At 39.1% G+C, this 13064-nt stretch overlaps 1 protein-coding gene across 4 annotated transcripts in view; it reads right to left on the reverse strand.

The window, feature by feature from the left end:
• The window catches only part of rnf220a (ring finger protein 220a), a 478182-nt gene that overhangs the window by 291510 nt on the left and 173608 nt on the right, over positions 1–13064 (reverse strand). The window lies entirely within an intron of this gene.

The following is a 13064-nucleotide window of genomic DNA, read 5'->3' on the forward strand; positions in this document are numbered from 1 at the left end:
TACGGTTCAGTCCATCATGGGTAAAACCCTCCCAACCACTGAGCACATCTACATGAAACACTGTCACAGGAAAGCAGCATCCATCATCAAGGACACTCACCACCAGAATGTGCATTTTTCCCAGCACTGCCATCAGGAGCCTCAGGACTCACACCACCAGGTTCAGGAACAATTACTACCTCTCAATCATTAGGCTCTTGAACCAAAGGGGATAACTGGATCCGTCATTGAACTGTTCCCACAACTAATGGACTCACTTTTAAGGACTCTTCTCTTCATGTTCTCGATATTATTGCTTATTTATTATTATTGTCTCTCCTTTTTGCATTTGCACAGCTTACTGCCTTCTGCACCCTGGTTGCATACCCCAGTTGGGCAGTCTTTCATTAATTCTATTATGGTTAATATTCCATCAATTTATAAGGTATGCCAACAAGAAAGTGAATCTCAGGGTTGTATATGGTGACATACACGTACTTTGACACTGGAATTTACTTTGAACTCTGTGAAAACTCTTTTCCCTTGCCTTGCTATTCACAGAATGGTTACATCGCTGTTGTCTAATTTGCACCAGCTAGTTCCACAGTCCACCCTGCATAATCAGATTCTGCTTTCTTGTCTACACTTGACAGGTGATAACTACTCAAGACAATATTTTTCCTCATGTCCCTTTTTGTTATCTTACCTTAGTTCCTGACCCTTTCCCCAAATGGTATATTTTTGCTCTAGTTACTCTGTTCACACTGTCATGATTATCTTCTCTCAACCCTCTCTATTTCTAAGGGAATAACTTAGCTTCACCAACCTATCCGCATAAGACTATTACTCACCCTCAGAATTACCATGATAAACCTTTCCAGAATTAAACATAATTAGAATTATGTCTAAATCTGGTCATTTTTATAAAGTGTGATGACCAGAATTAGACATAAAACTGCAGCTGTGGCTAAGTAAGGATTCATCATTACCTCCTTGCTCTTATGCTCTGAACCTCTGTTTACAAAACTGAGAATTCCTTCATGTTTTTTTTTCAACCCATTTCTCAACCCGGCCTGCCACTTTTAATGAACCATACATTTACATCAGCATTAAATTTCATCAAGCCAGGCATCTGCCTTTTCTACCAGCCTGTCTATATATCTGCTTGAAGTCTATCACCTTCCTCTTCACAATTCTCTATAACTCCAAGTTTAGTGAATTTGTAAATTATGCCCTGCACTGTTAAATCCAAGTTATTTTAGGCAGAAAAGTTCAAAGTTCAAAAGTAAATTATTATCAAAGTGCATATATGTCACCACATACACCCCGAGAATCATTTTCTTGCAGGCATTCACAGTAAATACAAGAAACACAATAGAATCAATGAAAGACCACACCCATCAGGAAGGACAAAGAACCAATGCCCAAAAACACAACAAACTGCACAAATACAAAAACAAACAGACAAAAAAATAAGAAGAAATAAATAAGCAATAAATATCAAGAACATGAAATGAAGGTTCCTTGAAAGTGAGCTCATTGATTATGGGAACACTTCAGTGATGGGGTGAGTGAAGTTATCCCTTCTGATTCAAGAGCCTGATCGTTGAGGGGTAATAACTATTCTTGAACCTGGCGGTGTAGGTCCTGAGGCCCCTGTATGTTCTGCCTGACGGCAGCAGCAAGAAAAAAACATGGCCTGGATGGTGGGGGTCCTTGATGATGGATGCTACTTTCCTGCAACATCACTCCGTGTAGATGTGCTCATTGGTAAGGAGGGCTTTACCCGTGATGGATTGGGCCACATCCACTACTTTAAGCTTTTCCATACAAGGGGATTAGTGTTTCCACACAAGGCCATGATGCAACCAGTCAATATACTCAAAATGCTGGAGGAACTCAGCATCTATGGAAAAAAAGTACAGTCGATGTTTTGGGCTGAGACCCCCTCATCAGTACTGGAAAAAAGATGAAAAAATGCAGATTTTCTCTTGTTTGCAGTCAATATACTCTCCACTACATATCTATAGAAGCTTGTTAAAGGTTTAGATCTTTGCAAACTTTCTTAGATCTCTGATTGACCAATTTCTCCTCTTCCAGTCCTTCACTTGTTCACATGTCTGTAGAATTATTTCTTGCCTTCCCATTTTCATTTGCTGCCTGTCTTTGCTCATGCTGTTGACTTACATCGCGATTTCTTCCCTGAACTTTTGATAATCAGCTTTGTTCTTATTGCTAAGCTCTTCCTTTAAATCCATTTCACACTCCATATTTTTGATCATCCATGAAACTCTGACTTTCATTTCCCAACTCTTTTTCCCTCATGGGAATAAACCTAAACTGGGGTTGACATACTATATCTCCACCTAAAAAGCTTCTGATTGTTTAAGTAATGTTTGCCTGCCAAACTTGGATTTTCACCTGAATTAAATCTGCTCTTATCTCATTGAGACTGGTAAATGGATATTTTTACATTGTGGTTTTTCCTTAACTATGTGTTATTATGATTGCTGTTTCCTAGGTGTTCCCCATTGCTACCTGCCTCATTTGAGTCATCTTATTTTCCAGAACCAAGTCAGATAATGCTACTTCTTTTTTGTTGCATCTGAAACATATTAATCAAGAAAGTTCTGCTAAATACAGAAACTTACCATCCTTTTTAGAGCTTATTTGTTTCTACTCCAATCTATACTTGCATAATGAAAGCCTCCTTTATCACTATTCTATGGCTTTTGCACATCTCTGTTATTTCTCCACAAATTAGTTCATTATCCTTGGTGCCTAATAAAACAATCCAGGCAGTGTATCACACTTCTGATATTTCTTAAGTCAAAACCGATAAATTCCAGAACAATCTCCTTCCAGCACATAAATATTCTTCTTAATCAATACTGGTACTGCAACTCCTTCCTTTCTATTCTTGCTCTTTTCAGGAAACCTTGTATATGGAAATTTAATGGCCGTTCCTGTCCTTTTTAGCTATATCTTTGTTACTGTATTGACGTCGTAATTCCGTGAGTTTAGTTGTATTTGTGTTGTGGTATCTTACCTTTAAGTATATGCACAGTGAACCTATTCTACAAAATTTGTAGTCTCTCTTAGCCTAGTTTTGTCTAAAACCTTCTACTTCTTGGTCCCGTGCAATTCTTTTTGCACCTCTGCTCAGTGCTGTCCATCCACTGCTTTCCTTCCTGTCAGATTATTTTAAATCTCCCTCCAAAGGACAAGAGAACCTTCTCAAGAGGACGCTGGCTAGCTCTAAGACCCTGCTCTGTCAAGGTGCAGTCCATTCAGTATTATAGAGGTCCTATCTCTCCCAGAACTGGTGCCAATCCCCCTAGGAATCCAAAGTCCTCTGTCTTGCTCTCTCACTATAGGCACATTTTTCCCTGTAGCATCCTCCTGGTCTATCCTCACTGGTGCATATCTGATGAGTGATTCAGAGATTACCATCTTTGAGATTTTGTTTTCTAATCCATACCTTAACTCACTAAAATCTGTTGCAGTCAGGTCAAAGCTCAAGAGAGTGTTGCAGGTATGGATTGTACTGTTCATAGTCCTCAGTAAGGATTTCCTGAGGCTTTACAATTCAGCACAAGCAAAAGTGACGCAACCTACCATCCCATAAAGTCATAAAAATGCATGTATGCTCCTCTAACTGCAGAAATCCCTCTAGCTATTACTTTCTACTCCTTCCCTGAAGAGTCCAGCTACTCAGAGCTTCCGGAGTTCATACTTTGCTGGTGCAATGAAGAAGGCAGCAGTGCTAGACTTGGTTTTGGCTGTGGATCTGTCTGTCTCCTCAAAGGGAACCTCTCCCCAGTCAGTGCTCAGAATTGAGCCTGGTTAAAGAACAAGATGCTCTCTGGGGTATGCTGAACTACCTGCCCACTTCTTTTTCTGTCTCGTTGTCTATCAACTAGCTCTACTCAGCCTGCACTCTCTTGAGCTTTGATATGACTACCCCCTGAAACGTAACATCCATGAATCATAAGGTAACATGATGGGCTGTAGTCATGTCAGTTTTTACTCAGCTTCCAAAACCCAGAGCCTGAGCTCCCCCAGCAAACAAGAGTCCCTGAATCTATGGTTATCCAATACACAGGATCATCCCAGAGCTGCCACAACAGCCAGCAAGTGCAAACCACTTACCATGTCTCTGTTAATAGAAAATAGAGGGGAGAAGAAGATGGCGGCGCGACACAGCGTGCGCAGCCACTCCAAAATGATATTGTATTTGTTAAATAGGTACCATGCACAATCCTGATTTGATGGAGATGGACGTGAGAAGCATGGAGGAACATCTGGAGAAACTTTTGAAATGCCTGCTTCGCTGCCACTGCTACTGTGCGATTGAGAATCTCCAGAGGGGAAAGCCCCAGATCCTCGGCTTTGCCTATTGCCTGTTGCTGGGGCCAGGGTCGAAGCGCTCGGCAGAGATGGTGCTTGGTGTCAGAGGGTTGGTTGGAGGCTTGAAGTTTTCAGATGGACTCAAGAGTCAGCTGTGGTCGGGTGCTTCCAGGGTGCTGAATCAGCAAGTTTGCGGCGCTGGAAGCTCATGGCAGGAAGAGAGTTTCTCTTCCTTCTACTGTCTGTGTGAGATGATGGGACTTTTGAGAGATTTTGAAACTTTTTTTTACCGTGCCCATGGTTTGTTCTTCATCAAATTATGGTATTGCTTTGCACTGTTGTAACTATATGTTATAATTATGTGGTTTTTGTCAGTTTTTTTAGTCTTGGTTTGTCTTGTGTTTCTGTGATATCTTTCTGGAGGAACATTGTATCATTTCTTAATGCATGCATTACTAAATGACAATAAAAGAGGACTGTATGTCCTCATAATCTAATCTAATCCAATATATTTTAAGTATTTTTACTATTAGATTACATACAGCTTTACCTAATCTATAGAAACTTTTATTTCTCTGCTCTTTGTTTAAACTAACTGCTCATTTAAGCTTACAGAGCCTGTTTCCCACACTTATTTTATAGTCACTGGGAGCCTTTATCCTGCACTTTTTTCTGTGACCAGGGCTCTGTTTCCAGGCACTTTCCCTGCTTTTACACACGATGTAAATGTATTTAATCTCTGCAGCTGGGTTGCAAAGTTTGCTAAATGTGTTCCAGGCATGTCTATAGCATGCACAGTGACAAGCAAAGCATATTTTGACATCACTTGCTCCAAGTTAATCCGTGCAGCCAAGGTTGTGAAGTGTGGTACCACTTACTCATAAGCTGGTCGTAACTAAAACCCACTTCTTCATTAATAAAGAGGTTCCAGCTTTACCTGGATCCTGGCCATTGAATCTGAGGGATTGATCCTCTTTCAGTTAGGTCCTGTTTTAAAACTGTTTCATTCTGTTCACTGCATTGTATAAGTTTCCCGAAATCACTTACTCAACCATTACCAGATGCTAGAACTTTCCACTTCTTCAGTACTCCCCAGCTCCCAGTTCTTGACCCTGGTTTTAGTCTTTCTAAGACACTCACCATCACCAGACTTCAACCTGATCATTTAATTAACACCAACCACCCCCTCAGCCTCAGTCCTGCTTAGAAATGTTCCCAGATGCCCATGTACCGAGTAGTATCGATCACCTCTCCCACCATCGGATCATGCCCGACTACCAGATTCTCAACCAGCCCTGATTGTCTTCCCAGCTACATTGTTTCCAGAAATCTTTCCTCGGAGCTCATTCTCTCAGCTTGACCCCTAAGTACTGACTTCCCACTTTTTCGACAATCCCTCCACTGCATTTGTACTGACAAAACACTCTGTAACCTCAACACCATCCCTGACTCCATCCCCTGCAATCTACCCGATTTCTTCTATGAACATTACAATAGTAAGTGGACAGAGGAAAGCTTCTCTAAATCCTGCTTATTATCACAAAACCTGGGCTTTGAGTGAGATAGAATATTGCTGCCGCTAGGAACCATGCAGAAAGCCACACCTTTTGAGCCCTGCAGGAGTTTGTAGGTCATGCCGTTTGCAAACTACTTGTGATGGTCTGTAACATTTATATATTTGCTGAAATATCCAGCAGTGCAGTAACTCTAAAATACTGCTTTACTTTCACCTCTATTGGAAGAGTATATACAAAGTCAATAAAAAATCAACATTATTATATTTTTGCCCTTAGATTTCACTTACACACATCCAAAATGACTAAAATTTTACTAGTATCATTTGGTAAGGGGCTCAAGGTACTAATGCAAGCAGGAGAACATATATAAATAATATTTCCACTCAAAACTTACAAAAGGACTACAGAATAAAGCAACTGTTTTATAAAACCTTCTCTCTCGGCGGGAGGAGAGAGAAGCAGCATGCCACGCGTGCGCAGCCCTCCGGTGAAAAATGATATCGTATCCGTTAAATAGGGGCCGTGGACAATTCTGATTTGATGGAGATAGACGTGAAAGCACAGAGGAACATCTGGAAAAATTTCTGAAACGCTGTTCGCTGCTGTCATTACTGCTCGGTCGGGAGCCTTTCGGAGGGAAGGCCTCAAAATCCCCGGCTTTGCCTGCTATTGGTGACCAAGATGGTGGTCGAATCGTTCAGATAGAGATGGCGCTCACTACTCGGTGTCAGAGAGCTGATCGGAGGCTCGAAGCTTTCGGATGACTCAGAGTCAGACTGTGGTCGGCATGGCAAGGAGAGTTTTTCTTCCTTCTCCCGTCTGCGTGAGATGTGAACAATTTGAGAGTCTTTGAACTTTTACTGTGCTCATGGACTTCTTCATCAAGTTATGGTATTGTTGCACTGTTGTAACTATGTGTTATAATTATGTGGTTTTGTTAGTTTTTTTTCAGTCTTTTTTCAGTCTTATGTGTTTTGTGATATCACACCAGAGGAAATATTGTATCATTTCTTAATGCATGCATTACTAAATGACAATAAAAGAGGACTGCATGTCTTCATAATCTAAACCTTGTGGATAAGTTTAACAATTAAATGGCTGGCAGAATGCACAGGCTAACACTCAATCCCTCCAATGGGAAAGTAATAAAGAATTATTTTGAGTCACAACCTTGGAGCACTCAGTAAAATAGTGCAAAATATCATGGAGGAAAAGATCTTAGGAACTAGGAAATGGAGATGTGAGAATTATTTCTAAGGTGTCATGTTTTTGTGATACACTACGAACCTCTCACTTTTTTTCCTGACCATTAAATATACTTTTGAATGGAAGTGTCACATATCTGTCCATGAAGGGATTTCCTAATTTGAAGCATATTATTCAAGTATAATTTTTTAAAATTAAAAAAATGTCAATTATGGCATAGCCTCTTCATCTGAATAAAAGGTTATAATATTCCTTTAATTGTTCTTGCAGTTCTTCAAAATAAAAAGTTACCCTAAGGATCTGTTGGTACAATGCAAAATGAAACCCACGATGAGTTTTTGTATCAAAGTGTTAAATACTGTTTTACAGCCTGCTGTAGTGATAAGTTATTGAAGCAAATAATAGCAACACTATTAATCTAGCTATGGTGATAACATGAGGATTGTATTAGTCCTTTTACTAAGTGGCTTATTTTTACTGGTACGGAATGTCGTCCAGCTGATCTTTATTGATTGATAAGAAAGAGAGTGTGAAGAAGAAAGACTAAGACCCAAGCTGAATCAGTAAACACTGTAAAGTGAAACAGAAGCCTCGTTCTTATTGTACCCAGGTCTTGGCACAAAGTGGTAGCACTTATATTATTTGTTATTTCTCTGCTTGCATGCTGTGAGACATGCTGGATACTGTTTCATTCAGCAGATGCTTGCAGTTGTGTTCTTTTCACTCTATTAGAGAATGTAACACAGTACAAAGCACAAAGCTCAGGCTTCCAATTACAACGACTGTTGCCTAAACAAAAAACAGTCAGGCATTTATACACCACTGGAGAACGCTGTGAGTGCTTCGGTCGTTAAATATTCAGTGCCTTGCAATAGTATCTTTTTACCTTTTTTTTCTTTATTAAAGAATTTTTTGTGCTTCGTTTTGCAAAGAATCAGCTTCCTTCCTCAAATTGATTCCCTGGGGAGTAATAAATAGTCTTGGTTGCCTTCAAATAGTTCTCACTTTTGAAAATGGAATAAATTCTGAAATAAAACTAAACTCTTTAAATAGAGTATTGACTTTTATTGAAGAGATTTTCTTCTCAATGTCTGACCCCTTAGTATTGATAATCAAACATGTACGTTGAGTATCTACGTAAATACATACATATATGTATATATTTAAAATACACATCTCACATGAATACATACCACAACCATGTATAGAATTCATACACACACACACATTATATATACATATACACACATATATACATACATATACACATCATATCTAAGCACACAAATTTACATACACTGCCACACACTTTCATTCAGAAGTAACTACGACTTGCTCACATATAGATACATATACATACTTAAATCTATATTAAAAAATCTATCACAGAATGCCTATCTGTAACTGGTTTTAAATTCAGATGCAGGTTTATTTATCACGTGTACAGTACGTCGAAACATACAGTGAAATACGTCATTTGTATCGAAAACCAACACAACCTAAAAAGTGCTGGGGCACCCTGTGAGTGTCACCACACATCCAGCAGCAGCATAGCACACTCACATTGTCAGACTCAACCACTCTGGAATGATTCCTAAGTTCTTTGAGCAGTTTGACAGCGTACTGTTAGAACTGTTTGAAACTTTCCAATCCACTAAGGATTCATAAACTAGATAAGGAATGCAAATATCAGCTTATAGAAAAAGGTTTGCTTATTCTCTTTCTACTGAGATGTATTTAGTCTTCGATCTAACCAAGTTAGAAAAAAATAATACCACTAATGTGTGAGGTATGTGGCTAAAGAATGCAAATTACCAGCTGTACTCATGACTTAAGCTGAGCACCATAAACAACAGCATATGAACTGGAGTCAGGGAATAAGGGGAATCCTTTATTTACAGAGTATTGCAATAGAAATTCTGTAAGTGTAACTTTGTGGGAAAGACCAGACTCCGAACAGGAATCTGATGAATCCATTTTGAAACTTTATCGTCTCGTAACAGATGTCTTATCCTATTAGAGAGGTGACTGAGGAACTTTGCCTCAAAATTCAGAATTACAAAAAAGCAAACAGCAAAGCAATACACTGTATGACTAAACGCAATACATATAAAATTAATTGCTTGCTGCCAAATATTTGTAATAATCAGGACAGTAATAAAAACCATTTATTACAATTACTTCTGAGTTTGACTCCAAGCAGTCCATATATTTTTATTATATTCCCAATACAAGTGTTACATCTGAATAGAATCCTAGAACCATGGAATCACAGAAGAGGGCATCTGGCCCATTGAACCTCTGCCATTTTAATTTACTTTGCCTCAAGTATGTTATAAATTCCCTTCTGATGGCTTTGATTGACACTGTTTGCAGCGCTATTATAAGCAGGGAGCTCTAGATCAGAACCACCCTTTGTATAGATGTATTTTACCTCACATTCCCCTTTTACCCAACACTTTTGTGTATGTATCCTCTGGTCTATTGTTAATGTGAATAATCTCTATGTGTATGACATATTCAGATCAATCATGGCTTTGTACACTTCTATCAGATCTTCTCTCAACCTTCTTTATTTTAGAAATGCATCCACCATCTCCAGTCGAACATGAGAGCTGAAACCCCTTACTTTTGCAATGATTGCAATTAATCTTTTCTGCACCTTGTTTAAGATCTTCACATCTTACATAAAGTGAATTGGTCTCAATACTCCAAATGTGGCTAACCGATGTTTCAGAGAAGTTCAACATAAGTTCTTTAATTTTACCCCTATATATGAAGCCCAGATCCCATTTGATTTACCAACTGCTCTCTCAACATGTCTCGCCGTTTTCAAAGATTTATGGACACTATCACAGGTTCTTTATACCTCCTTCAGTAATGAATTATTTATGCTATATGGAATGTTTTTCACCACACTTCTCTGCATTTAATTTCATCTGCCTCTTGCCTGCTCTTTCGGTTTGCCCAAGACCTCTTGTAATTTATTATCCTGGTACAGTTTTCACTGGATCGGAAATATAGCTTGAAACTTTATCCTGCCCAAACATATCCAAGTCATTAATATGCCTCAAAAAAGGCAGCAGGCAACAAACAATAGACTTAATGCAGAGTTTCATCCTGAAGGTTTACAATTCTTTTCCCTCATCAGATGCTGCTTGACCTGATGAGTTAATGCAGCTGATTGTTTATTGTTCCAGATTCTAGTATCTGCAGTCTCTTGTATCTCTATAAAAAAGCAGTGGTCCTGGCACTGTCTTTCGTTTGCAGCTGAGGCAACTCTCCATATGCATTCTATAATACACTTTTCTCTCTGCCAGGTCCTCTATGAATGGTAAGGTCACTCTGATCTCACTCTGCAAACTGAGAACCCTCAGCGATTTTCATAATAAATGAGAAATCTACTTGAAGTGGCATCTTTATGTGAGTAGACTTTAAGAAACATTTCTCTTTACAGAAACCAAATGGACATTCAGGGCAGAAGCAAGAAAGGAAGTTTAAATAAAAAGCAAAAAAGTGCAGATACTGAAAATCCAAAGTAAAAATAGAATACGTTGGAAATACTGAACAGGTCAAATGCTATCAGTTGGGAAAGAAACAGCACTAGTACTTTAAACTGATGACCTTTCATTAGAATTAACTGTAATTGAAATTCACAAAGAACCATAGGTATCTATTCTGATTGAGTTTCACACTGGACGTGTGAGATGACCACTCTCTCCACACAATGGCCTCACCACAAATTGCTAGCACTAATTCCACCGTCACAGGAAAGCTCAGCATTTGGGCAGCAGGAAATACGGTCAAACATCTGCTCATAGTGGCCCTGTAGCAACCATTTAAAGGGGAAGGCTGGAAACTTTGGGGGTTAAATTCAGCAGCAGATTTCAGCATCAGGGAAATTAACAAGCATGCCCTGCAGCAAGGAGTTAGAGTTAAGGAAGCATTTAAAGCTCAAAGCTCCCGAAGGAATGATGGAAATATGAGTGCCATACCTGCTCCAGCTTTCTCTGACTGCTGCTAAGTATTCCCCTTAAACTACATCATAAATGGTTGACTCCTGACCTGGACAAGCCATAGTTTGCAGGTAGACAGAGTATTCAGTGGTAGTAAGGTGGAATAACATGAATATAGTTAGATGAACCTAATTCAGCACTCGGAAGATTGTGTTAAAGTTGCTGTGTTTGCAGCTTTAATCAAAGTCCAATCAAAAATTAGAATTTCAGTGCCAGTAAACAGGTTTCTACATTATTTCCATCATGTTATATCCCAACATATATCAAATATAGACTATGATTTGTCAAGGATTTGTCTCATTTCCGTTTAGCCATCTTTCAGATTTTTTCCCCCTTTTGAAGCAACTTGAATCCACTTAAATGAAGGATTGGATTCAGGCAGAATTTGGAATTTAACATGGAACTCAATCTCAGCAAGTTCCCAGTCTAAGTAGATTCCCTACAAACTCTGTCTACCCCATTCACGTTTTGAGTGGTTTCTCAGATCCTTGGCAGAAATTTGCCCGTTGCATTTTCCTCATACTGAATGAGTTAGCGAAGGTTTTTGAGCTTGATTCAAGGCTCACTTTCTCTTTACCATTCAGCCAAAATAAAAAATTCTTGTTGAAGTTAAAAGATTTGTTTAGAGTAAGGCAAATGGTTCACCTTAACAAGCTTCACTCCTTCTAAAATTTGGGCCCTTGATATCGAGCAAGAGAAAACAAATTTAACTTACCTGAAGTAAACGCTGACCACATTGAATAAATCATCCTTCAAATCTCTGAACCTGGGCAAATCCACTGAGAAAGTAACTAAGGTTCTAACTACCAGTCCTTATCAAATGACTCCTAATGGAAGCTTGTACATTATTATCAGCAGCAGCGTTTACATTCATTTGCATTCTCCCAGATGAGGATTGAGGAGTATGGATTTAAACTACATTTAAGGTGCCTTTGTCCATGAAATGTATCATCTGTAAAAAGCTGAATTTGCCAGTGGCTGACCATTTTAAATCCTATCCCCTTTCCTGTTCTGACACATCGGTAAATGGCCTCCTCTTCTGCCTGGATGAGGCCACTCTCAGGTTGGATGGGCAACACCACATATTCCACCTAGGTAGACTCCAACTGGATGGCATGAACATTGATTTCTCTAACTCCTAATAATTTTCTGTTCTTCACTCTGGCCTCCTGCCTCTTCTCCTCACGTGCCTATCACCTCCTCTTCCCCTTTCTCCCATGGTCCACTGTCCTCTCTTATCAGATTCCTTCTTCTCCAGCCTTTTGCATTTTCCACCAATCACCTCCCAGCTTCATACTTCATTCTCACCACTCCACCTGGTTTCAGCTATCATTTTCCAGCTTGTCCTCCTTCTGCACCCCCCCCCCCTTCACCTTCTTATTCCGGCATCTTCCCCTTCCATTCCAATCCTGATAAAGGGTCTTGGCCCAAAATATTGACTGCTTATTCACTTCCATTGATGTTGCCTGACCTGCTGAGTTCCTCCAGCATTTTGTGTGTGTTGTTCTAGATTTCCAGCATCTGAGAATCTCTTGTGTTTATATACTAGTTGTTGTCTTGAAGGAAAGGTAGAAACATGTTATCTGGATTACTATATGTAAAGCTAGAACTTCTCATTGGCAAAGTTTTGGTATAATGACCTATCTTAAAAAGGTTATGACCTGTGGAACAATCAATCATTTGAAACTTTGCAAGCAGTCAAAATTTGGCAAATGGAAATCCTGTCTGAAGCTGTCAGAAAGATATAGGAAAGTACAAAATGCTGAAAGAGTAAAAGTATGCAGCAAGTTCAAGAAATGTAGATTTTAAAATAGTTAACAATATATTTTGACTGCATAGAAATGTAAATGTTTTCTCTCCTCACCCAGTAATAAATACCAGCTTAGCAAGTTGAACTGGGTGCTAACTAGGAAGTACAGTCTTTCCAGCTATACACTGAATAGCTCATTTACTACTTTTAACTTTTTGTAAAAGCATCTCAATGGTATTTTTTCTC

The sequence above is a fragment of the Mobula birostris genome, chromosome 12, assembly GCF_030028105.1.
Source record: "Mobula birostris isolate sMobBir1 chromosome 12, sMobBir1.hap1, whole genome shotgun sequence".
In the NCBI taxonomy this organism is placed as follows: domain Eukaryota; kingdom Metazoa; phylum Chordata; class Chondrichthyes; order Myliobatiformes; family Myliobatidae; genus Mobula; species Mobula birostris.